A 27833-nucleotide genomic window follows, 5' to 3' on the forward strand; every position below is an offset into this window, starting at 1 on the left:
CAACATTCAGGTGGGTGTGAGCCCACAGGAGGCCGTGAAGATGCTCAGACGGCTGGAACACCTCTGCTATGGAGACAGGATAAGAGAGCTGGGTTTGTTCATCTGGGAGAAGAGAAGGCTCTGGGGAGATCTGGGGTTTCTGTGGTTGAGATGACCCTGAGGTGTTAGAAAGTCTTTTTTTTTTCCCAGCCCCGTGACGAAGAAGTCGAGATGCCTCAGTTCTGCTTTTCAAGGATGTTTATTTTCTCTTATCTCATACATTCTTTCTCTGACCTGCCGAGATCTGTCCAGCAGGTTGGGTTGTGGCACACTGACTGCCCTTGGGACAGTGTTAGTTTTTTATGCTAGGAACCACGTCTATAACAGCAGAAAGTGATGGTGGGGAAGAAGAAGAAGAAGAAGAAGAAGAAGAAGAAGAAGAAGAAGAAGAAGAAGAAAGAAGAAGAAAGAAGAAGAAAGAAGAAAGAAGAAGATAAGAAGAAGAAGAACAAGAAGAAGAAGAAGAAGAAGAAGAAGGAGGAGGAGGAGGAGGAGGAAGAAGAAGAAGAAGAAGAAGAAGAAGAAGAAGAAGAAGAAGAAGAAGAAGAAGAAGAAGAAGAAGAAGAAGAAGAAGAAGAAGAAGAAGAAGAAGAAGAAGAAAGGAGGAGGAGGAGGTATCAGCTATGGATGCAACAGACTGTCCCTCTCCTCTGAGTGATGGAAAAGTCCCTCATTAGGGATTGATAGAAGAGTTGAGAGATTATTTAGAAAGCGTACACTGAAAGAGCAGGTGGCTGCATGCTGAGCAAGTCTCAGGCCTGTTTGTTTATGACAGTTATAAAAATTGAAATGTTACTTACTGTTCACAATAATGCCTCTGAACAAGCAGTACTGTAGATTCCAAGGAAATGCACATCTCCTAATCAGATATACTTCTCATGTCTACACTTCTTATGTAGCTTATGATTCTTATATGGCTCACTTACACTCCCTCGAGCCATCAAAGAAAATGCATTAACTTTGAGCTGAAAAGAGCTGAGTTATTATTTGTTCTCTCCTAACTTGGAAAGGCCAGACAGGAAGGGAGAGAAGGCAAATCAGAATTATGTAGTTCCTTGCAATTATGTCCTTATTATATGCACAGCTGGCTAATCTGTTCATTGTATGCACGGAGGCAGATCTCTGACAGTGCTGCTCTGTGTTCCATCAGGGTGGCTGACAGTACAACCTAAAGTTGCAAATCTGAATATATGTTCCTTTAACTGACAGGTCTATCCTAAACAAGCCCTCTCTTAGCAAGGAAGTGGAGAAAATTAACCATAGCATTTTTATGAAGAAATCTTGGCTCAGTATCCATTGAAATAAATAGAATTTGGATGCCTTAAGTTATTTTTTAGTTGTTAGTGTGTAACTATGGAAACCCAAGATCAGTTGTTCAATCAAACTGTGTTCTGTAATCTTGCAGTCCTAGTATCAAACAGCAGTTAAAGAATACCTCCCAACAGAAATTTAGTCCTTGGGAAAATGGTGATGATGACATTGCGTGTCTAGAAAACCAGCTTGGAAAAGTGCTTTAAGTTATTACAGGGAAAAATAGTTGAGAGTGGCCCACTGGTGCATTATTTGCAGTGTGATAGCTCTGGTGTGCCTGTCCTTCCAAATGAGTAGCCAGGGAAATGTTTGGACATGGGAATGCTTTACTGGGGAGCATTAAGTCACTCTGTGGCAGCTGCTTCATGACCATTTCCCAGGTACAGGCACTCCTCTCTGGGGATCTGACAGTAAATGAGGGACCTGGGGCTAACACACTTTTAAACTTCTCTTCATGGACGCCTAAAAGCATAAACACAGGTCAGTTGCTGAAAAGTAACAGTATAGTGTTGATTTGTTAAACTAAGGAAATTATTCATATTTCTATATCGGTGTTTGTAAAACTATTTTCTAAAGCTGTAGAGATGTCCTGTCTTTCTGAGAGCAACAGTACTCTGCAGTATACAGTTATGCACATCTCAATTTTATTAAATAGATTTCTTAAATAGATTTTTTTTTTCCTTAATGATCAAAAGATGTATAATTTTGTCCCTGCTGAACTTTCAGAAGACGAACTGTTACTCTTTGCCTCAAAGTGTTGATGGATCTGTTCTGTGGCTGGATTTATGGCTACCATGGCAAAGTATTTGCTGATTACTATTTTGATGCTCAGCTGTAAAAACTTCACAGGCTCCTCATCTGCATAGTTTCTTGAAAATCAGGCCAATGAAAAATCTGGGGCAGTTTGCCAAAGCTGTTAGAAAATGGCAGTCTCTGTAGTGGGCATAATTTCACAAAGTTGATAATACAGGAGTGGAAATGTCAGGGGACATTGTGACTAAATTAGACACTGAGCTGCCAGGTGTTTAGATGCCAATTTCTTGCCAGAACCAAGGGGATGTCAGAGCAGAGATTTAATACCCAGAGTGGAACTGTGGTGTGCAACCACCTCACGTCAGTCCTCCCTGGCTGGGGAATTGACATTGGTGGGGAAAAGGAGAAGGCAGCACGATTGGAATAGCTCCTGCTGTCCAGACCCTGGTAGGAGGAGGTGTCTCAGGGGAAATGGTTGCAGTAAATTGGGTTTGTTCTGGGAATGGCAGGCAGTTAGTCATGTCTCTGCTCACTAAATATGTTCACTGGGATTTCCAAAGAGAGGAGAAGGCTTTTAGTTCACTCAGTGCAAAGCGCTTATTTCTGCCAAGATAAGGGAGGCACCAACTAGAGAAGTTGGTTCCTCTTTCTTCCCTCCATGTTACATCTGCATTCTCTTTCCTCAAAACTCCTTTTCTACCACTGGGCCTTTTGCTGCTTTTCACCATGCCCAGCCTGGTAGCTATTTGGTTTAATTTAAATGTGAAAATCTCTAAGTACTAAAAAGTCACAAGCTGGCTGCTAGATATGACTGCTCTGCCTATGCTGTTCTGTGTTGCTTTTTTTCTCAGTACCTTGAGGCTGAAATATTCATATTAAGGGCATATTATCTGTTCTGTTTTGAAAGGACAGGGAAAGTACAAGGAGTAATGGATACAAATTAAAAGAGGGGAAATGTAGCTTAAATATTAGGATGAAATTCTTTCAAATTAATTAGCAACAAATGCAGTTCAAGACTTAGATCACAAAGTCTTGATCTAAAAATTGCATGGAAAAATCCATCTCTTCTCTCTTTTCTCTCTCTCTTAGTTATACTGCAAAAAGAACAAGGATAATGCAAGGCAGATATGTTCAAATGGGATGACACTAAGAATGTATTGAAACTTTTCCCTTTGGAGATATGAATTCAGAGCATGGAAAGGGCTGAGCCCCTCTGACCTGCTCAAAGGCCCAAACACTCAGAAACATTTCCTTGGCTGCTTGTGATAGATGTATTTTGAAAATGCCCCATTTAGAGTTTCTGAGCTCCAATAGTTTCTGAGCATTGAGCTCAGAGCAAATGAAGACAAAACATCCCACAGCTCAGTGCCTACCAGCAGACAAGCTTCCAAGCAGATCCCATTGCCAGATGCTGCCTACTTTGCTTCTTTTATCAGCCATCACCTGCTTTCATACACTCAGTGATTAATGTAGGCCATCCCCAATCCTCAGGCAGAAGTTGCTGCAACTAGATTAATATTAAATACTTTTGGCTTATTAAAATAATAATTTTTCTTTTGCATAATTAAGATCTTTAAAGGATTATCTGTATTTTTTTTCCTCTCCATGCGGCAGCCCTAAGAGCTCAGTAGTTATTGATCACCACGAATCCTAATGGAACCACCAGAGTTTGTGATAGAGCTCTGATCTGTCTCTGCATTGCTAATGAAGGCACTTTAAGCAAAATGAGATTAGCTTCAGCTTTATGTAGCTCATATAGAAGCTTTGAAAATATATGAAATAAAAGTCATCCTGATAATTTTGACATTACTAGAGATAAAAGTCTTATCATGACCTGAGGTAGCATCCTAATTTTTTTTTTTGAAAGCTGCAAGTGTAAACCTCTGTCTCTCATCTGAGTCAGCACTCCAGGTTTGTTGTGTTCTGCAGGAGAGGTCAGCATGAGATAAGGGACCATGATACCACCACAGCCTCAGGCTGTGGGGTAGTAGAAATAACAGCTAATAATGATCACAGAATCATAAAATACTAAGGGGTTGGAATGGACCTTAAACAGCATTTAGTCCCAACTCCCCTGCCGTGGGCAGGGACACTTTCCACTAGACCAGGCTGCTCAGAACCTCATCCAGCCTGGCTTGGATCACTGCCAGGGTTGGGGCATCCACCACCTTCCTGCTCCAGTGTCTTACCATCTTCACAGTAAACAAATTCTTCCTAATATCCAGCCTAAATTTCCCCTTTTTAATTTTCCCCTCCTTCATACAAAGTAATGTATCCATTACCCTTTGTCCCATCCCTGTCCTAACAAAACACCCGGGTCAAACTCAGCCCTAGAACAGTCTGCATTGTGTTCCATTTCATCCTTTGGGAAATAAAGCACTGTTCACTTCAAAAGTGGATTTTTACTTGGAAAAGTACTACACTTTGTTCTGTTTCTGAGTGGAGTGGATGATTGGAAATAGTTGCTGTGCACTATTCACAGAAAAAGAAAGAGAGAAAGGGGGGTTTTGTAACTTGTCTTTCTAAGTCACTTCAGGAGGCTCTCTGGAGTGCTAGGTACTCAAAAGGAGCCTTTAATAAAATTTCCTATTTTACCATGGTGAGATCAAGCTCAACTGCTCTGCAGACAGGATCTGGGAGGCCAAACAAGCAAATTTTATCAGTAGAAGGTACAAAAAAATTTTTTTTAGATTGACTTCTCTAACAACTGAACCAAACTCCTCAGGCCAGAGATTGGAAATTGAAGTTGGATAAACATTTCTGGCAATGAGGGCTGTGTGATGACCTCTATTGTGGTGGCAGTTCACAATCCTCTTGATCCTGCACATGATCTCAGAGCCTGTGCTAAGAGCTTGCACAGTCCATACACGTTTTCTTCAACCATCACTGACTCAAGTCTTTGTATTTTTCACTACTACATCTCTAGGGTGATAAAAGGCCAAAAAATCCTTAATGATTATCAGGCCTTTGGATATTGTGGTAATAAAGCTGTGTTAGTTACCAGAAAACCTGTCAGTAGTTGACTGAGGTGATGCAGCAAGAACTGGACAATAATTTATTTTAAGTTAAGAAGTTTTTGTCCATTTTAGCAACATTTCACACTAGTTCTCTGAACCCTGAAACTCTAACAAGGACCATTTCAGAAATTAAAAATGTATGGCAGGTTATTTGATGCTACCATTAAGGCACTTCACTGCTGTGTTCCTGGATCATCAGGGGAGGAGGAGGAGGGGTGCCCTTCAAATTACCAGAAGCTGCACATTTCACTGCTCTTGGAGGGAGCCTGAGTGTGTTTTACTCAGGCAAAAGAGGCAGTGGTGGCCAGCAAGAATTGCCTTACATAATGGAAATGGCAAACAGCCCTTGGGTGTGCAGTCAAGAGGGGGAGAAGCCTCTGGACATGACATGTCAAAGCACTTAGGAGATTTTGCCACTGGATCCCAGTCATTCAGAGAGCCCAGTGGCAGCAAAGACATCCCAACACATAAGTTTAATTTTCTTTAAATGTTTATCCACTCTTTGACTTTGCCTTTTCATTCAAATCAGTTTGGCTGTGTCCTGGTACTGAGCTAGCTTTTCCCTGACTTTTGTGTCACACATGAAGAATAGCCTTGGAAAAGGCAAGGGCTGGGCTGATAATACACTGCTGTTGAGTAGGTGTGCTCAGCACTTCCTTTCAGTTCCTGCTGGCTAAAGGGTTCAAAGCCAGCTGGCTGGAACAAGGCTTATTAACCCTGCCTTTAAACACCCAAATGCAAATGGCCTGACTTCTGAGAAATGATGGGGGCCCAAGGAAATTTCCTGTCTTTCTCTGGAATTTGGGGAATTCTCATTAAAAAGCTACAGCACTAATTCCCACATCTTCCAGCTGGCCAGTCCTGAGGGCTTGGCTAATTCCAAAGGACTGAGCTCTGTGACCTTTCTGTTGAGTACAATGTTTATCATATGTGAGCTGGAACAGAGAGCAAGAGGGCATCAAGACCAAATTCATGCCCTGAATCACAGACAGAACTGGAAAGACAACACAGTTGTAATAATTTTGCTTCTTGCTCTAACTCTCCTTGTGGTAAAGCATGGCTGATTATGGGGTTTAGGTGCTCCTTATTGCCATTGTTTTACTCTACTTCTGAAAAAACATTCATTCTTAGAGTGGCTGTCCCAAGGAAGAGAGGTCAGAGAGCCAGAGTAAGACAAGGTAAATAACCTTTATTTTTCTGCAGGTGCTGGAACACCTTCTGCAGGAGTGTGCAGCTCTGAGCCAGTGTCCCACCTGATGGCAGTGGACTGGCTTCTCTCAGGGTTTTGTAAATGCTCCTCAAGACTGCACTGATGAAAATAAAGCTTCTGCAAGTACTTGCTGTTGAAATCACATTCTGTTATCAGGGGCATTCCCAAATTAGAGTTTTGTCTGAAATGTTCTGAATGGCCATCTAAATCTATTCTTGGTTTCCAAGAATAGATTTAGATGAAAGAAGATGAAGTTTGTTATGTTGAAGAGAGACAAGGAAAGTATCCATGCTGTGGACTTCAATAGGAAGATTTTTATTTCTAGAAGGGAAACAAAATATTTCGCATATTAAGAACTGACTTAAATCCGTGTTTAAGTGAGGGATAGCTCCCTGTGTAATGACACAAAGATCATCTCTTCCCAGCTCAGTGTTGGCCTGTGGTTCTTCATACAAAGCTCATTAAGGACTGACAATGAGATCACCTGGTATGCACATTTGCACCCTGGGCTTGTGCTGGCTTAAGTCCACAAGAAACTCTTCTCATGCTGTAATTTCTCCCTGAAATTTGAAGCTGAAACTGCTTTAGTTCTTTCCCTCTGCAAAGAGCAAGACACAGAAGCTGCATTTACTATGAAACTTGTCATATGGTGCTTCTTAGTTCAGAGCATCCTAGAATGGTTTGGGTTGGAAGGGGTCTTAAAGATCATCTCCTTCCAACCCCCTGCAATGGGCAGGATCACCTCCCACTGGATCAGGGTGCTCAGAGCCCCATCCAGCCTGGCCTTGAACATTTCCAGGGATGGGGCATCCACAGCTTCTCTGGGCACCCTGTGCCAGTGCCTCACCTCCCTCCCAGGAAAGGATTTCCTTCTAACACCTAATTTAAACCTGGACCCTTTCACTGTAAAGCCATTGCCCCTTGTTCTAGCACCATGTACCCTTGCAAAAGAAGTGCCATGAAGGCCTGGAGGATGGGAAGGCAGCAAGGGCTGTGCTGTGACTGCAGAGCTATTAGCACTGCTGTGACAAGCAGGTCAAACTTAGTTAAGCAACCTGTTCATTTTCACTCTGCCTGAACAAGAGGTCAAGAGAAGTTCAGTGTAATTAACAGAAGAGAGATACAGGGGATGCAAAAGTATGAGGCAGTGTTTATTTAAAGAGCTGTAAACTTGGTGAGAAAAAAATTCCTACCAGAGAGGGAGCTATTAGAATCAGCTTTTGTTAGGAATATTTCTGTAATAAAGAGTTGTGACTCCATAAAAGGGTGTAAAACTGTCTGAATAAAACCCAAGGAACAGATTTCTGAAGCCCAGGAGCCACAAGGGGTAGGAGCATCAAGCTTTGGTCATAGTTCTCTTACCTGGAGCTTCTGCATGTGTGGGAAGCTACATTCTCACAGATGCCTCATTCATAGTGATCCACTATTATTCAGTGGCTGAATTGGAAATTTAGGAGTCCCAGTGAGGAACTGCTGCTCCTGCAGGGGTTGTGTTAGAAATGCTGGAGAGCTCTTACAGCTCATGGAACACCTCAGCACCCTGCCCTTCATCACTTTGTTCTGGCTGCAGCTGTACCCCGTGGCAATAAATGTTAATAAGTGTAATGCCATGCCTGATAATGGTCTTTGGTGTGGGTTTGACTGATAATGGTTCTTGACATGGTTTTACCAAGATTCAAATGGTTTTTGTACAGTGAGGCTGTCCTGGGCTGTTCCTCCCCTCCTCTCCTGGGAGCAGCCTGGCAGGAGGGGAATGAGAAGGATCAGAGGCACAGAGCTCAGAGCAGCAGGGCTGGGCCAACACTGACACCAAAATGGGCCAAAGGGGGAGATGCACAGAGACTCAGGGCTTGTGGGGTACCCCTGGATCTGTCAAACAGGGCAGCAAGCATGCAAGAAAGAACAGAACCTAAAATATCTTTTCTGCTTTGAAGCACCAGTAAATAAAAATAGTAATTAAAGAAAATGCTGAATTGAAATTATGATTGGAGTAATGTGGTAAGTTTGTATGACAATGTTTTGGTAGCAGGGGGACTACAGGGGTGGCTGCTAAGAGCAGCTGCCAGAAGCTCTCCCTTTGTCTGATAGAGCCAATGCCAGCTGTCTCAGTTAGTGAAGAACCGCAGCCCATGGAAAAGACCCACGTTGGAGAAGTTTAGGGGTGACTGTCTGCCATGGGAGGAATCCCTTGCTGGAGCAGGTAAAGAGGTGAGAGTTTGCCCACAAGGAGGAAGGAGCAGAAGAGACAGCATGTGATGAACAATCCTCCTTCCTTGTCCCCTGTGTTGAGGAGGGAGGAGGGAGAGAAAATTGGGAGTGAAGTAGAGGCCAGGAAGAAGGCAAGGATGGGAAGAAGGAGGTAATTATTTGTAAAAAGTTATTGGTATTAGTTATTACCAATCAGATAAGAGTAGGATAATAGGAAATAAAAACCAAAGCCACTCTTGTGGCTCTTCCACAACCAAAACCTTGCCATGCAAACATAACACTATTAATCATATTTCAAACACAGCATGGGTTGAAAAACGATCCACCATCATGTAAAGGTGGACATTAACTCCTATTCATGGGTCAAAGGTTCTTTCTAGCAAAATAATTTGTCCTGCCTTTGCTCCTTTGAAAATGCTTAGCACAAATTTTGTTTCTGTAAAAATAATAATTATAACCATCGCAATCAAAGGTCACCCAAATGTAGGAAATAAAAGTTTTATCTGGAAAAGGACTTTTAAAGCTGTAGGTTTTGGCTCACTGTCAAGGAAGATTTTCTCTTTCACATCATTATATGAGATTTTGGATTTCCAGAGAAAGTACAGATTCTGAAATAAAACCCCTTCTCTCTAAATGCTTAGATTTCACACTCTGTTCTTTATCATTATTGCTCAGTGAGATAAATTTCTAGTTAAAGTTTGCACAGCATTTTATAAACCTCATAAGATATTTTCTATATCCCAAAGTCCCCTGGTCTAAGGAAAAAAAGCAAATCATGCAGTTCAGGGAAATCAGGAACCTTGCCACCTGAAAACAGACCTGAAATCCACCTTGCTTAGAATCCTGCCTCTGACACCAACACAGAAACAAGAAATAGAGTTTCAGAGGGAAGCCACAGAACCTGGCAGGATACAGGTGGATTGCCTTCTCCACACCAGCCTCTAATCAGAGGTGGCTGCTTTAAGTCCTGATGGGTGAGGCTCTAAAATCCCTGAAGCTCCCTCAGGATGGAAGAGATAGGTGGAAGGGTAGGCTTGAAGATCACAGGAGTTCTGTGTAGGGGAAGAGTCCCCCACCTGAGGAAGCTGGTGGGGAGGTGAATTAGGTGCAGACACCAAGATTTTCTACTGGTTACACATGGACACGGCAGGAAAGACATGAATTTATCAGTTCAGTTAACACTGAGATTCTTTTGTAAACTTAAATCAGACCTTGTGGTGTCTACTGCATGATATGTCCTCCATACAATAATTCCAATAATTCCTGGAAATTTCCAATTTCCAGGTTAATAATTTCCCCCCAGACATGAAACCAAATGGAAGTCTTGTGCTTGGTGCTGCTCTCAGAATCACTTCAGCCTGAGCCTTGGCTGGGGAATGTAATTGCTGACATGTTTGAAGTAATGAGAATGCTCCTGTGCTTTGGCAGATGAGACTGACAGGGCTCAGCACCAGCCAAAATTAAGTGCTTGCATCAGCTTACCCTTGTGGCAGGGATTTCTAAAGCTTAAACCCGAAATTTCTCTCAGAGACAGATAATTACAGATTTTTACCTTGTGAAAATATTTACACAGGTTTACCATGTGGAGTCATAGTGTCCTGGGGTTTGTGTATCATGTACCCTCTTAAAAAAAACAGAGTTTGACTTTGAAAACAACATTTCAGAATGTTCACATCAAATTCTCCTTGCTTTGAGGTGCTGCATGAATGGTTGCCAGGTAGGGGTGCAAAGGCTTTAATGCAGGTGTGTAAAGAGGAAAGGTCAAGTAAACTTATTTTGGAGAGAAATATTTTCCTGTATTTTCTTTTTCTGGTGGGTTTTATCCTGGAAAGCAATGAAAAGAACCAAAACCTTCCATAGCTGAGTTCACATTTCCATTTGTAGTTGCAAGATCAGAGGAAGATGGAGCAGAAAAGTTTTAATCCAGAACCATATGAAGAACAGAATTTCTATACTAATGGAAGTGTTAATTCCTCAGTATCTGCTTGCACATCAGAATGAAACAAGTTTCTGTTTGAAAATTTCAGATGTCCTTCAAAAAGCTGATTCAAAAATTTTGGAAAGGATCTTTTTGTCATGATTTCTGTGAAAATAAACATGCTCTTTGGAATTGTCAATATTGCAAAATATTGATTAATGAGGAAGTACCTGATTTTCAAAGTCTCCACCAAAAAATATGAATTATTGTATTCCCTAGCAAGAACTCTCCTCTTCTTGGTTGGTTGGTTCCTCTGCCAGCCTCCCCCATTCTCCTTTCTTCATGGTGTAATTGCAGGAATAAAGTTAATTGGAAATTAGTGGTCAGCTCCACTTATTACTGATCACACACCCAATCACTGCAGCTCCAGTGGGCCTGGGGGATGTGTCCTTCCTTCTCAGGGGCTTCTGGACTCCACAGAGAGCTTCCATCCCACAGTGCTGATAGGGCATCCTGGGTGTTCAGTGTTTCATACTTGAGCTCTTCTTTACCTTTTATTTTGCCTCCAATGAGTCAGTGGGAGTTTTACAATGGATGTAAATGTGAGAACCTCCCACTTAACCAGAATTATATTGCAGCAGCTCATTATTACTTTCATTCTAAAACATATCAAAGGACATTTCCCCTACAATTAGGATATTGTTGTGTGATTCTCCAAACAGGCAATAGCTTCTATGACTGTGTTTATGAACAGAACAATTTATTTTTATGTTGTCTGCAGGCTGTGCAGTTGCTCCTCTGTGGCATAAAGGACTTCACATTGGTCATTATGAAGCACACTGGATTTTTGCTTCCTCTAGGAGTCATAACTGTTGTGGAACATCTGAATCACTGTTGCAGAGGGTGGATCACTGGTGACAACTGGATGATTGATCCAAAACTAGTTCATTAAAAATTAATTTGATGTCTTTCGTAGTGTTGGCTCCAGTGCTGCTTCCTCTGAAGTCCTGCTTCCTTTGAAGTTTTGTCACTGTCTTCTTCAATATCAAGATCAAACACTTCTTCTGCATAAGTGTTGCCATTCAGGGCAGCTTTGTGTGTGACCTGCTTCCTTGATCAAGATTTTTCTGGTGACCTATGCAATCAATTTGTGTCTGTTGTGCTACTGAACATCCAGAGCTCAGCCACACAGCCTGGAAGACTTCCATGGCTTTTGGTGTGGGGTATTTTTTTTTTTCTTTTCCATTTTGAGAGTTTTGCATTTTTTTATTTTTTTTTCACAACTTGAAATGGTTAGAGAAGTTGGAGTTGATAATCTGAATGCAGCTAGAATGGATTTTATGCTTTATTCTTGTACTGTGCCATCATGACTTCCCAAGAAAATCCCCAAGTGTCTTGATTGCAGTTGACAAAATATACATCACTTTTATTTCTCCTTGGACTCAAAAAGCAATAAGAATTAGCAGGCTGATTTTCCTCATAGCCTTTTCTCCTTGTCACAGAGATCAAGTTCACATTTATCAGACTCCCTCCAAGTCATCAGTGTTGCTCTGCTGTTTTGCAATTTCATCAATTTATGACAGAACACTTACATTAGTGTGATTGTTTCTTCAATTTTTCCTTTCTCTGAAAGTATTCCTCTTTTGGATACTTCTTATTATTACTGCTATTATTCTGCAGGTCTGTTCAATCACCTTCTCTGATGAGGGGAGCTCATCACCAGTAGATATGAAAAATACAGGAGATAGAGCTGTAGGTGGTAGTAGGAACAAGGAGAATAAATGTGCAACTCTGCAAGTTATGCAAGTCTAGGAACTTACATTGTCTAATTTTTGTTAATGCATTTTTGAAAAAAAAAAATATACAGATTTAAGGACCTAGAGAATCTGAGTGTTGGAAAATTTCATCCCAGGTGCTTTGCCCAAGGTCTCATGTAAGGAGCTTGTGAAAGAGCTGGAACCAAATATCTTGAGACCTGATTAGCTGCAGGATTGTGAGCCTTTTGTTTATTCCCTCTCCTGTGGTCATTGCAGCATCACACACTCCCCTCAGTCACACCCAGCTCATGGAAAGGTTGTCATCTAATCTGCTGAGGATATTGCTTTGTCTCTCATATTTCAAACATCCCAAACTACAAAGCTAAAGAAAATGTGTCCTCAGCTCCTCATTTATCATTTCTACTCTCACAGGAGCTGCTGCTGCAGAATTTGTTTCCAAAGTGAGTTGAGGGAAAAATCCCTCCTAATTGCTAAACTTTTCATGTTTATCTCTTATTAGTTGCAATTACACATATGAATTGCTTAGATGTCTGTTTTTCATGAATAATTGTCGTGCAGTGTCTTTTTTTAAACATTTCAAATTTAGTGGCATTTTCCCCCTTTCAGGAATATTATAATGACAACATAGGAGGAACTTGCCAAAAAGGCTTTCTAGGTGGGGTAATAAAAAACATCAGCTCAAGACATTGAAGGTGAAAGGCTCTGTGGAGATTTGCCATAGGTAGGTGTGCTCTCCTCCTCGTGGGTGCTTTGTTTCCACAGCTCTCATATTTCACTGCCAGCACGTTATAACCTGAATCATTTTGAGACAATAAAACCAACAGTCATACTCCAAGTACTTCACAAATTACTCAATCCTTTTTGCCATTTCCTTGGAAAATCAATTCCATGTCTCTATTTTAGCTCTGGTGAGCACAAAGACCACTGTTTGGAAAACTGCTGGTGTGCCAGGATAATCTGTGGCCAAGTGGGATCAGCATCTGTCAAAACCACAGTGTCTTTCCTGCCTCAAGTTTTATCTACGAGCACACCTGGCAAGGAAATGCAAGTATTTCTTGGTCTTTGAGGCAAAAGATGTGATGAAAACACAATTTGGTTACTATTTTGCAGATCTAGGGTTAAAACAGACACTGAGAAATGCATCTTCAAGGTGTTTTTTTTGTTATTATTTTTGTTGTTGCTGTTTATAATTTTGGTTTGTTCAGGGTTTTTAATAGCAAGAAGTAATTTCCTCTGGGTTAGCACATGGTGACTCATGCCAGTTCCTGCAGTAATGGCATGCAATAAATTAGACAACTAGCACTTGACATTTCTTGTCATCTGAAGAACCAGGTTACAGATTGCAAAATTTGCCAAGGTAGTCCTGGCACAATTCTTTGCAAATATGCATAGTCATAATTTTTTAGCTTCCAACAGGCACTGAAATTATTTGTCATAGTTTTAAGGTAAATAAAGAAGGTAAAAGGAGTTTTTGAGAAATGCTTTTTGCATCCTTGGGGTCCTCTAAAAATGTTAGGTAGGTGTCAAGGTGTGCACAACACCTCAAATATGAACTCATTCTCCTTAGGCTTGGGCAGCTCCTGTGCTTTCACACTGAAAACCTTCTCTGTCCAAGTGCAGATTCTGCCAGGAATTTCAGCTGAAGGAAGTAATTTTCTTTCCAACAAACTAAACTCTCCTCAGTTCCCTTTTTATTTAATCTGTACAAAACAAGGAGTAAACCCCACACACCAGAGTGAAAATTCCAGCAAATTGCAACCAGTGACCTTCCTCTCCATACCCTGAGGTGCAGCCAGAACTGAAAGCTGTAAACTATGACCCCCAGTTACATTCCAGCCACAACAGTAACAATATTTACATAGTGGATTTAGGGCTGAAAAAGTGAAATATTTGGGCAGAGGACCTAGGCTTTTCCATCAGGCTGTCTACACTTGTGTCCAGGAGAGGACAGCAGCTCCCAGTGCTGCAGAACAAGGCTGTGCTGAGCAGCATGTAACAAGATCACGGGGATTTAACAGAGAGATTTAACAGAGCAAAAAGTGGAGATGGGCAAAAAAAACAGAAAGAGAAGATGAACCATCTTCAGGTGCACCCTCATGGCTCCATTGTCCTCCTGGCCCTTCCCTCAGAGGCTGTCAGGCTTGGCAGACCTCTCTCTCCAGCCCTTTCTTTGGTTGTGAGGGAGTCTGTTTGTGTGGGCATCTATTTACACTGTAATCAAAACACTTGTTTTGAAATGTTTGGTTTCATTTGGGTGGGCTGTAAAAGCCTCCTGTTTTTTCTCTGCCTCTGAATGGAAAATGAGGCTTCAAAGTGACAAACTCAAGAGCTTCATTTTAGAAGCTGTTAAAATGAAATATTCCATCATATTAGAAAGTATTTATTTGTGAAACTTGAAAACAAAACTTCACTACTTCTAAAATCCTTCCATTTTTTTTCAGCAGAAACAAAAAATCCCCAACCTGAAAGTAAACCCCCAAATTAACAACAATCCTGTTCTGGAAATCAGATATTAATCTACTGGAAGTTTCACTTGCATAAGGCTGCACACTTCATTCCCACTGAAACTCCTTTCTTCACTCAATTTGGTGGTTAAAAGGAAAATGAAATAGACCTCTTCCTGTTTAAGGAGACAAGCAGAAGGGAATGACAGCAGTGTCACTTGCAGGCTGGGCCAGGGACTTGGGAAGTGCCAACACTACCAGTCCTTTTTCCATTTCTCATGGGACTTTGCTAATGGGATTTTAGCCAGTGGGCTGAGGGTGCCAGAGATGCCTTTGAAATAAAAGCAGCCTGATTTTCAAAAATACCCAATGCCTGTCTTTTACTGACTGCAGAGGAACTTCACTGAACTGAAAGAATGGAATGTTAGTGTAGGTGTTTAGCCAGCTGACACTCAGGTTACTTTATCTATAAGGCACAATTTCTGGTGCCAATACACAGTATTTCCCCTATACACAGTGATGCAAGTGTATTTTGGAAAAGTGGGCAGTCTCTCAGAAAATAATGTGATATTTGCACATATGCTAAAAATAATATTATTTACTGTGTGTGCACAGATCCTGTTGGACTCAGTACTATCCAAGCAAGTTCTTGTAGAAACTTCTCACTGAGGCAGTTGTGTTATAATGTTCTTTTTACAGCCAGATTTAACAGTTATCTCTTGTTTTCCCTAATTTGTATTAGTTAATTGCTTTTCAAATCAAAATGAATAGAGGCAGAGCTCCTGTGAGACTCTGGGAGTGTGCTGGGAACATGTTGTGTTACATCTGCTCACTTCACTTTGAATTGCATCAGATTTTGGAGTGTAACAGACTGTCAATGGGTGCTGTCACACACACTTTCATACAACCATATCTCTACATTCTGAATTTTCAGCCCTTAACTTGACCCCACTGGACCCAGGAGAAGAGTTTTAGTTCCTTGTGAGGGGCCTCTTTTCAACCTACACCAATGCATTTTGAAAGAGTTCTCTCAGACCACACAATTGCATAGATGGACAAGAATTTATTGTCAGCATCATAGGCTTGTCCCAAAGATGCCAGTTTCAATGATATATGAATCCATTTATTGGTCACTGCAGATCCCTGAGTGCTAGTGAAAGACCCAGTTTGCATCCCTAAATTCAGAGACAGTATTTCTAATAAACAGCCTAATCATGAGGGTGTAGGAACAGCCCAAAGACTTAATGAGACACAAAGGGCTTTAGTAGAAATCTCAGTGAAGGAAAGGGTTAGAACAGTGAGTGTGGGATAAAACAGAGGGAGAAACAGGAAAAAATGGGCACATAGGGCTGGAGTGAAGATAGAAGAGACATGAGGTGAAGTTCAGTCTGTTCCACAGGAAAAGAGAGAGAGCAGATGGTTCACAGCTACTGCAACTGTTCCTGCAAGCCGGAATCACGTCGGCAAAATTTGCCTCCAAGATCTTGGGTGAGGAGTGATGGAATGAGGAGGAAAGGAATGGATCACAGGATTCTTTAGTTCCCCAGGCAGGGAAAGGTCTCCTCTGCCTTTAAGGCTGTTGGTCCTAGCAGGGCTGCAATGATACTGCACCCCTTTGCAGTGCCCTGAGAAATCTCTGCTCTCTGAAGATTTGCATGGATACAAGAGAATACAAGCTGAAAACTGAAACCCTAAATTGCATCCAAAAAGTGAATTATCTGCTTTAGGGAAGTGAGAGCTATCCCTGGATCAATCCATTCTGGAGAATATTGACCTAGATGTGTAGATGTCCAGGTTGAGATATTTGGTTTCAGCAGGTAAATGTTCATTCACCCTGAGTCTTGCTAGAGATTTGCAAAGTATTAAACTTGCCTCTGATACTAATGCAGTGAACAAAATTCTTGCCTTCAGCAACATTAATTTCATGTTGGAGTAAACCAGTGGAGTTGCTCAGAACTCCAGCTAATGGAAATGAGAGGTACATCTAATCTAGAATCTCCTGTGGAAACCAGCCATATAAATTGAGACATTATTTAGAAATATTTCTTAGTCAATACTGTGACTTCAAAGCTCAATGTGATCTCAAGTCTTCTGGCATGGATACATGACATTTATTAGTAGAGGTGCTGAAAGACTGGCATCCAGTTGATGTCATCAGACAAATTACTTCTCCATTACCTATTGATTACTGTCCTGCCCAGCAAAAAGTGCATGCTTACTTCTCATACCGATGGGAAAGAGAAAAATTCAATAGCTGACCACTTTAGGTAATTATCCAGTTCTTGAAATGCTTTACTATGGACAAATAGAGGCTGTGGCTTTTCCAGCACCCAGGAATCTGTTTTCTCAGCAGAATAATCCAAGAGAACATATTGCTTTTGGTTTCCTCACACTTCTCTGATTCTTTTCCACTAGATGATAGTTTTAATTCATACTCCAGTCCTTATTTTCCACAAGTGGGATACAGTTAGAAAAGGTGGCTTTACTATATTTGATCCACAAGATAAGAGAGAATCATCTGAAGGGTTTATGAAAAAGTTTGGATCCAACAGGTTTCCACACAAAAAAATCCCAGTTATTTAAATAGAAATGCATGTAAGAATGTGTCAGTTTCCACAAAAATAGGATGGGAGAAAATCCAAGCAATTTTTTTCTCATTTTATTTTGATAGGAAAAAAATTCTTTCTTCTGACTCTATTGTCCAGACTCATTTTGTCTAGACTGCTCCATCCCATGCCAATATGTATTTTTACAGCATTGCAAAGGCATCACATAAATTGATATATTATTTCCTTATCTCTGCAAAACATTTTGGCACTGCTGAAATGAACTACTTCTGTAGTCTCAAAATCAAACAATAGATTCCTATGTATGTAAAGACTTCTGGTTTAATTTTTTCCCCCTTCTTTTTATGAAACTGCATAATACAACCAGAGATGTTATGATGTGTTCTGGTGGCAGAATAGTAAGATCTATTTCCTAGCCACAGATGAGATTATGGTTAGAAGATCCAGTTATGGTTTGTGTTCTCAAATTGCTGATTCTTTCACGTGGAGAAAACAACCCCACAACTCTCCTTCCTGTGAAATGAACCTGGTGTTGCTGCATCTCTGCAGAGATGTGGAGGTGACTGTTTGCAGACTTTCTAATGGCATTTGAGATGGGATAGACACAGCACTGAGATTGGAGAGCTAAAGGGGAATTCATCAAGGTGGGAATGTGATGGATAAGTTTTCATAGTGAAGCTCATGGAAGAAAGGATGGAAAACAGCCAAGTGCCCTTAGAATGGTGATGAGGGAAATGTTTCTCTACTAGCACCACGTGAAAAAGGGATTTGTCTCTTTCAGGTCTCCTCTCACTGCTAAAGAATCAAGAAAACTCCCAGGTTTGTGACTTAACTCAGACATTCCAATCCTGCTGTGAACCACAAGGAGGGTGACTTGAGATGAGGATGATTTTTGCCCACTGGAGTGGGAAAACTGAAATGGGAGCACAGACAGACTTTTGGTGGCAGATTTCAGCTCAGGAGACCATTGTTATTTGCATTTTAGTCCTTCCAAATATCTCTTTGAGAGTAAGGATGTAAAGAGTTGTTGCTTTTGGAGGCGAGGAACATCTTCCAAAGAGAAGACAGAAATTCCCCCATACATCAGCAATGCTATCACTACCCCAGGGGTGCTCTACAGCCCTGTGCAAGAGCAGGCAACCTATTAGGATCTCTGAAAATGGCATGGAAAAGACTTTAACAAACCCTGCTCTGATTTACATCCCTCTCAACTTCAAAGTTTCAGCCAGCTTGCACAGAGAGTAAATCAGAAGAGGGTTTGTCTCACTGGCTGCTTGATCTGTCTGTAGTTGTTTAGCAGCTCTCTAGATTGGCAGACCATGGCCAGGGAACTTCAGGAGCCCCTGTGACTTCTTGCAAAACATGAGATAATCAATAAAAAGTCTTTCTTTAATCTACATTCGCAAGGGCAAAATGGTCACCTGCTGGAAAAATGGTGAGATGGATTTCATCAGGGAAAAAAAAAAAAAAAAAAAAAAAAAAGAAATGCAACACCCACAGCTTTTGTTTTCTTGTAACTACAGCTGGGAGAAGGTTGAAACCTTGCACTAGGACATTTCAAATAAATAAATAAATAAAAAAAATATTAAAACCCCAACTTCTCAAATCTATTGTTAACATTTACTCCACTGAGAGGATCTCAGTGTCTCTGTCCTACAGCATCCCCTTACTCAGACAGCAGTGAATCCATGTCCAACTCCTGTTTTGGTGTTCCCCAAAGCAAAAGGAAGAAACACCTCACCAGCCTGCAGGGAGCACCTTGGTTCTTTTGTAGTCTCTGCTATGAAATCTTCACATGGATGTCTGAATGCTGTCATTATTTGTCAGGATTATGAATGGGAAAACAGGACCAACCATAAAAATCTGAATGAACTTTAAATAGGAGCCAACAGGGAGAGCTGGAATTCATTGCTAGTGAACAGCAGTGGTTTCTGTAGGAGGAGAGGGTGAAAGGGAAATTGCAGAGCTACAAAAGGTGTGTGTTTGACAGGATTGTGCTTTCTCCATTTGTGAGTAGGATCAGGAAGTTCTTGCTCTGCTTCCTCCAACCCTTCTGAAGAGGGTGATTTTTCCTCAGCTGAAAGTACTCAAGTCCTGGCCCTTTCTCATTGGCCCAGTGAGCCCAAAGTGCCCCTACTGCATTCATGTGCACTTGTCAGTAATAAGGAATAATACGTGTATTTATTGTCTGTGCTTGGGAGTTACTCATACCTCCCAGTGCTGAGTGAGGTAGCACTCAGGCCATCTTTCAGAAGATAAATAAATGAACAGACATTAGCTTTTTATTACTTCTGTGATATATGTAAGTGCTTTGGGTAAGTGTCTGCTTCAGTTTTAACAGCTGAAAGTTAAGCAACCTTAAAAGAGAGTGCAGTTCTGTGTTCACTGAGGTAAAAAGGATAACTTTTCTGGCATGATGGAGGTTTTTGAGTGTTATTACATGCCCCGTGAGCAAGTGGGGTTTTAAGATTACAGTTCCAGAACTGAGACCTATTGAGTGATACATCAGGGACTGGAGAATGAAACACAGGCCATGGGTAGGTCTGTTTTCAAGGACGAGGCATGTATGGCATGTAATCCATGCCCAAAATGGGGAGGGAGCATAGCTAGGACAGGTAACCAGAACAGTGTTCCACACCATAGAATGCATCTCCAGGGAAACTGGGGAAATTACCTGGAAGCAGGGACTGGTGTGGGTTCAGGCAGGGGGATCTGGCATCAGTCAGTGAATAGTGAGCAACTCTATAGTTGCATCACTTTTTTTTTTTGTGAGTTGTTGTTTTTCCCTTTTTATTATCATCATTACTATTATTATTACTATTCACCATTGTTTTTGTACTTTGTTTTCAATTATTAAACTGTTCTTATCTCAACGTACAAGCTGTACTTTTGATTTTCCTCTGCATTCCACAGAGGTAGGGAGGGAAGGGAGGAGGATTGAGTGAGTGCCTTCATGGTGCTTAATTCCTCTAATTCCTGCTGGGTTTGAGCCATGGTGCTGGTCCATGACTTCCCAGTGCTGTTGGCTTTGTCAGTGTGATGACACCCACAGGCTGATGGTTCCCAGTTTTTCCTGTTCCACTTTGGATAGGGTACATTGCACAGACATTCCAGCTCTTGTTAAACAGCACTTTCTGCAGATGGCTTCCTTGGATTAACATCATGCCTTTGTTCAGCTGTCAAAAATAATTCATGCAACAGTGCGAAACATATTTGAGACAAATAATAGCACAATAAAGAATATCAACCATGTAGCAGAGCAATGCAGATGAAACAAATAGAGAAGGAGATGAAAGAATTAATAACTACAACTAGTGGAAACAGATTCTCTTTTTCAAGGTAAACACAGAGTGATAAACATCAGCCTAAAAAGCAAAAGTGTGTGCAGCTTGAAAGCAGGGTGTAGACAAGCAGAACACAGTCTCCCCTTAAAGCAGCAGAAAAATAAATGGAAAATTTCTGGCAAGAGAAAATAAGTCATCTCTAAAGACTGCCAAAAAATAATACATAATGCATTTGACTGCCTGCTTTGCTCTTTGCATACCCAGAGCTTTTGGTTTTGGCAAAGCCAAAGAGGTGAAGCCCCAAACAGGAATCTAACACGTATTTTGCTTCTATTACATCCTTCCCTGCCCCACATAGGCTTATATGATTTCATCCCCTTGTAAATGATCCCATTATCATCACTGTAACACCTGAAAGCTGATCTCAAATGAACTGATTTGCATAATGTTACATCTGAGCTTATTTATTTGGAGCAGCACTGCAAGCTTGGTTGACTCTTTGGGGGATTTTTTTCTAGTTTGTTTGCTTTATTTTTAAACATAAATATAAAATATATATGGTGTTCACTTTGCAAAAAGAGCAAAGCTGAAGATTTGTGAAACTCCATGAAAAAGAATTCCACAAGATGAAGACCTGACCTAAGCACATTTATGCAAGTCCTTAAATCCCTCATTGTTTAAATCATCACTTAAGTTTGTGCACAATGCAGAGGATGTTTTTCCAGACCATTGACCACAAGGTCTAGTAAATATGTTTACCTAGGAATTTTTCCAGCTGGTACAAAAGTACATTTATTGTGCAAGGTTTCTACTTAAAATAATATCCATTATTTTTCTGAATAAGAAGTTAATACAAGTCAGGAGGAGGAGTAAGTGTGGGAACATCAGAATTCATACAGGGGAGGGCTCTCCCAGCCCTTGTGCACATCCATCAGGGAAAGAGGGGAGATAGCTCAGACCCTGCTTCATTACTTTCTGGCAATTAGTAGGTTCCCTGGCCTTTGCCAGTCACATTGGTGATAGTGGTGTTGAGGCAAGCAAGAGAAGGGCCAATCCCAAGAGGTTGGTGAAAAGCAAATACTTTTTTCCATAAAAGTATAAGTAGTACAAAAGATTCTCCAAATGAGGTGGGTCCATTTTGCTTACAGAGGATTTTTAAATCATTGTATTTTAAATGAATGGAAGGGGTTTTGGTCCAAGAACTCACTTAGAAAAAGAAAGTAAAATCCCTTTTTTGTCCATGTCCATGGACATTATGTTTATGCCATTTTAACCCCTTGATTTGGGACGCCTCCTGGCTATCTGAGGGAACAGGAAAGATGTATTTTTTCTTATTTTTAAGCCAAAATTGGGCTGCTAGGAGGCAAGAGCAATGGAGAATTGTTAATTTTAGAGCTGTCATAAGGCAGATGTACTGGGTGCTCCTAGTAGCATCAGGCTTTTTAGCCTCTATTATTGTGATATTTCTGCATCGAGGTTCCAGAAGGAATTTTTTTTAAGGTTTGTTTCTGTAAGAACAGGAAATTGGATCAGTTTTCTCTGTAGCATGAGCTGCATTTCCTTTCCTATGGAGCACAGGACTAAGTGTATAGCAAAGGACAAAAGGCATTTCACAAATCCTCTGCTAGAGCAGGTATCTAGAGCAGGGAGGCAGCAGCCACACTCCCCTGACATTTCTATGGTGGGACATTACTTTTGTGGGTTTGGGTTTCCCCTCTATGTCCTTGGTCAGCATAAGATGGGAGGAAGGTCTGTAGGGTGAGGACAGATGTTCTCTGAGCCAGCTAAACAAAAAATCAGAGTATGTCATATAGAAAAAGTGGTTTGCCTCTTTTTGTCCCCCACGTGTTGTCTTTTCTAAAATTGGACCTGACTCCACACATTTGAGTGGAGAAAGGGAAGTGTTGTCCAGTAGTTCATTTGTGTCCTCCTGACTCACAGAGCTGTTCAGAAACAAGTTCTGGCTCTTTTTAGGAGCAGGTGAAAATAATTTCTCACTAAACCATGCCTTCCTCATTTAAAATAATTACATATATTTTGTCTAAGACAATACACAGGCTAGGTATTAAAATGCATTTTTGCATGTTGGTACTGAATAGGTTTTATAAAGTGCCTTCATGGCTCTTTTTCTTTCATTTCAATGCATGCCAGGTGATTTAGAAAATTCTGATAACTGCCTCTCTTACCTTTATAAATATCTTAAAAATCTCTGCCCTGCATGACCCAGATAAGAGCAGATAACACAGTAGCAATCTGTATGCTTTGTATGCTTTGATCCACATGGATTGTCTGGCTCCTCTCCACTCCAGAGTTTCTCCTTCCATTGTGGCCCTGAGAAGGACACGACTTTCTGAAGTTAATTCAAGTCATAGGCATGAGTAAGGAAGTGGAACTGCTCAAAGGGAGAGGTCAGACTTATCTGACAAGCAGGAGGAGCCTCCCAACACTGTAGAGGTAACTTTGGGAAATAATCACACAGGGAACAGTTCTTGACATCTTCTGGGTCACCTTTCTGGATATTTATCCACATGTCCTCTTCTTGTCTCAGACACGCTGCTAAAATTCAGGCCAGATTTATTTGCATATGGATTTGCCAAGGTGTCAAACAGTTCCTAACACATCATTTGAGGATGCTCAGATAATCTGAAGGCTGTCACCACGATGGGATCACATCCTGCTGCAGAGGGAAACTCTGCATGCTTCTTCCATGTCCAACTCCGTTCTACTTTTTGAGACTATCCTAGAAAATAAAAGTTTGGGAGCTCTTGGATTTAAGGAACTGTGGAATTTGAGAACTCATATTGCAAAATATCTCTTGAATTCTTTAAGCCTACTTGCCTTTGCTTCTAGATGTTTTTGTCAAGAGTGATAGAAAATATCCTTTGCTCTATCAAAAAACAGGAAATACCCTGTGGAGGACTGAAAGGGAAGTTACATCAAGAAAACTTTTTCCAGAGGCATCTCTAGTGAAGATGCTTTATTTAATGTTGTTTGAAAAAAATTCCATTTCTCTCAAACTCTTGTTCCTTTTTTCCAAAAAATCACTCTTGGGCACTGCCAACTAAGTCAGAAGGTTGCTGTCAGGGGTTATTAACATTTACATGGCCTTGACTGTTTCAGGAAGTGTTTCCTTGATATTGTTGAGGGTTTTTTTCCTGTTTGATGTCCTACCTTGTAAAATTGGATAGAGCATCCTGGAAGAGGGCAAATGCTTTGCTTTCTTTTTAATTCCTGGCTTCTGTTGGCATCAGAAGCCATACTGTTGCAAGCTGAATGCCTCACTAGAGAAGTGGAGATATTTTGCTTCTTCACACTCTTTTTATTCTTCTACACTGCCAGCTCATGAGTTGGTCTTTGATAATAGTTCCCTTCAGCACAACTTTTTACAGATCCTCTTGAGGATAAAACTTTTCCAAGAACCCCACTAAACTTTCACTGAACATGAACCAAACTGTAAATCACTATCAAAGTGTTCTACCATTCTAGCTGTTTTGGAGATAAAAGCTGAAAAAGAGAATGAGAAAAACAGAATAAGGAAAATGGGAAAAAAAAAAAAAAAAGAAAGGAAGAAAAAAGACTGTTTATAACTCCTGGCAAGTCTTTCAGAGATCTGACTTTCTGTCCTTGGACATTCTTATTTCCAAATAATGAGTACTAATTGTGACTTGTATATGTCAGTGTGGGAACAGTGAAGCAAGATAGAGGTAAATGAGGGAATTAAAGTGGCTGAGTAGAAAAATCTACTATAGGCATGGCTCAGGATGTCAGAAGTGTTCTACAAATTTTTATGAGAAGGCTAATAGGAAAATAAGTCTGATTCAATAGCTAAAGATGTGTTCCACAAGCCAGTTATAACCCCAGCTATTAGACCCCTGGCCCTCCCCACCAGATTAACCCCACAGGGATCTGTTTGCATTAATAACCCTCAGTAGATTCTCTGCTGAGGTCCAGTGGCTGGAGCAGAGGTTGGGTAACACTGCTGCTTTGGGCCCAGAGTAATTCAAGCAGGTTTGCATCATTCTCCTGGAGCAGAAGGAAATGGGTCCAAGGGACCGTGGAGCACTAGGAACCCCCCTCAGCAAATTAATTCCTACTTAGAGTTCTCTATACAGCCCTACAAAGTATAGATTTTCATGGGTTTAAATGCCATCAGAGGAGCATCTTCCTGTTTCACAGAGGGGAAAATCAGTTCTGCATGTAACTTCATGGATGAGTCTGCATTGCCTGTGGTAGAGTGGGAGAGTGCAGCAGGGCTTTTATTTTGGTGCTGTAATAAAATATCTACAATAAACTCTTATGTAATTATCTCTGTTTCCATCTGAACTGTTCAACATACCTGACTTCAAAAGATAAGATTCCTTACCCGGTAGACTAGGTCAGTTATGTCTTGCCAGCAAATATTGCATCTAATATCACATCTATTTTTACTGAAGATGAAACGATTATTTTAATACATTATTAGTTAATTTTCACCTGAATGTGTCACATTAAAATAAAACATTCAGCATCCAAACAAAGATGTGAAGAAACACAATTTCACCTGCAAAAATCAGAACAACAGAACAGGGCCAGGCACTTGCTGATCAGCTCATAGGCAATGTCACATCAAAGGGCCACATCCTGTCCTTGGTGCCACCAGTAAAACTGTCACAAGAGCACTGTCTATGAGCATTTCCATTATGTTCTGGTTATAAAGTAGAAAAGTGGATATGATAATCTGGGAAGAATTACCATGTACTTGAGTACAGGAAACCAGTTTGTGGAACTGAATGAATTGATGACAAATGTGGATGGCAAGGGTAAATGTGGTTTCTCAGTTGGCTTAAACAGAGAGGGAGTGTCCCTTCCCTTTCTGCTGCCCTTTCCTGCATGGTTCTTTGTCACCGTGATATTTTATGAAAAATCCCTTTGCCAGGATTTCTTCTCCTGGGAAGCTGAGAAGCTTCAATTTCTCCATGTTTTGCTGCTTTGGAATGTGATTTGGAGAATTGTTTACCCAGCATGTGAATTGTTTTAACTTAATGACCAATCCCAGTCCAGCTGTGTCAGGACTCTGGTCAGTCACGGGTTTTTATTATTCATTCTTTCCTAGCCTTCTGTCTGTATCCTTTCTATATAGTTTGGTATAGTTTTAGTATAGCATTTTCTTTTAATATAATATCATAAAATAATATATCAGCCTTCTGAGAACTTGGAGTCAAATTCTCATCTCTCACCTCATCCTGGGGACCCTCACAACACCACAGTTCTTCTCCTCCTCTTCATGGTTCAGTAATTTCACTGAGTGAGTGAAATTTTCAACCAGCTTGGAGGAGATGGCTTGTAACACTTAATTTGACATTACCAACCCAGCAGAACTAGGGTACATCTTCCAGGTCCACAACATGCCTTCATTACACCATGGTGAAGGACCAGGAGAAGAGGCAGATACTCACTGGCCTCTTCTGCCCCACAGAAACCTAGATCTATGTGCCAGAAAGGGACACAACACGCTGTGGTAGATCCCTGTGGTGTTTGTGAGGGTCCCCAGGATGAAGTGAGAGATGAGAATCTGACTCCAAGTTCTCAGAAGGCTGATTTTATATTATATTATATTATATTATATTATATTATATTATATTATATTAATTATATTATATTATATTATATTATATTATATTAATTATATTATATTATATTATATTATATTATATTATATTATATTATATTATATTATATTATATTATATTATATTATATTATATTATATTATATTATATTATAATTATATTATATTATATTATATTATCATATTACATCATATCATATTATACTATATTATATTATATTACATTATACTATATTATATTTATAATGCTATACTAAAACTATACTAAAGAAAGAGAAAGGATACATCAGAAGATTTACTAAGAAGGAATAATAAAAACTCCTGACTGACTCAGAGAGTCTGACACAGCTGGCTGTGATTGACCATTAATAGAAAACAATTCACATGGAACAAATCAAACATTCACCTGTTGGTAAACACTGCCCAAGCCACATTACAAAGCAGCAAACGCAGGAGCAGCAATCAGATAATTATTGTTTTCATTGCTCTCTGAGGCTTCTCAGCTTCTCAGGAGAAAATCCTGGGCCAAGAGGATTTTTCAGAAAACATCATGGTGACAGATCCCCATCTGGACATTTGGGCTGCAGAACCCTGGTGGGGTGGGTGGTCAAGGCCTTTACCCCTCAGGCAGATGGAGAGGAAAGGAATGCCTGGGTCTGTAAAATGTGATACACAAACTCTGGGGCAGAGCTGGAGATAATTCTCCTAAATACCAGTCAATAGTATCAGTCCCAGGGTCTCGAGATGTCTTTAGGAATCACCACTGAACTGAGCTCTGTTGAAACAGGAAGGATTGATATGGCTGTGAGGACTTCTATGCCACTGAGGCAGCTGGGCCAGAGATCAAACTAGCCAACAGAGAATCACTGTTGGTAAGTGATGGTTTCCAGAAGCCAATGCATTTAACAGTTCTGCCACAAGAAGGATACTGAGACGTGCTTTCTATTTTCTAATTGGGTGAAGCTCATCCTTATTTAGCATGATTTTGAAGTTTAATATAGTTTGTCTTCTTTTTTAGGTCACAGGACCCACAAATCAATATGTATTGAGTTGAAGAACCACAGAGAGAGAGTTAATTCTCATCTACCATGCTTTGAGCACCACCTGCATCGACTAGAGAAGGTAGAACTGCCTCCTTACACTGAAAAGCAAGGAAAAAACCTACTCATGACATTGCCAAGTACTAACCCTAAGTTATTTAAGTTGGAATTTTTGCTGAATTAAACCATCAGTTCTTCCACACTGAATAATGACTTTGCAAGCTCATAGGTATGCATTTGAAGTTTCTATCTGCACTGTATGTTTTATACTCTATGGCCAATTACAAACACATTCAAGGTAAAAATGCCACAATCTGACTTAAACTGACACCCAGGTTTTTTTCTCTGATGTATAAATCACTTTTTATTTTGCCTTTCAGTAAGAAGCCTCTATATAAAACCTGGTGCCACTGGTGAAAGTAAATTTACTGCAGGGTATTTGGCAAAGAGACAACCCCATTATCCCATCTTTGCAGCTTATTTTTGCACATAGACTTGAGCAGCTGGTGGCAAGTGGTTATCCTACCTGTAACACTGTGACAGGGTTTAGCTGTATGAAGCACTAGCTGTCAATGCCATTTTTTTTTCACAAAACTCAGAATACTTAGAATATTTCTCCAGACCCTCTCTGTGATCATGCACAGCTCCTCTCTACCT

Source organism: Haemorhous mexicanus, chromosome 1, assembly GCF_027477595.1.
Source record: "Haemorhous mexicanus isolate bHaeMex1 chromosome 1, bHaeMex1.pri, whole genome shotgun sequence".
Lineage (NCBI taxonomy): Eukaryota > Metazoa > Chordata > Aves > Passeriformes > Fringillidae > Haemorhous > Haemorhous mexicanus.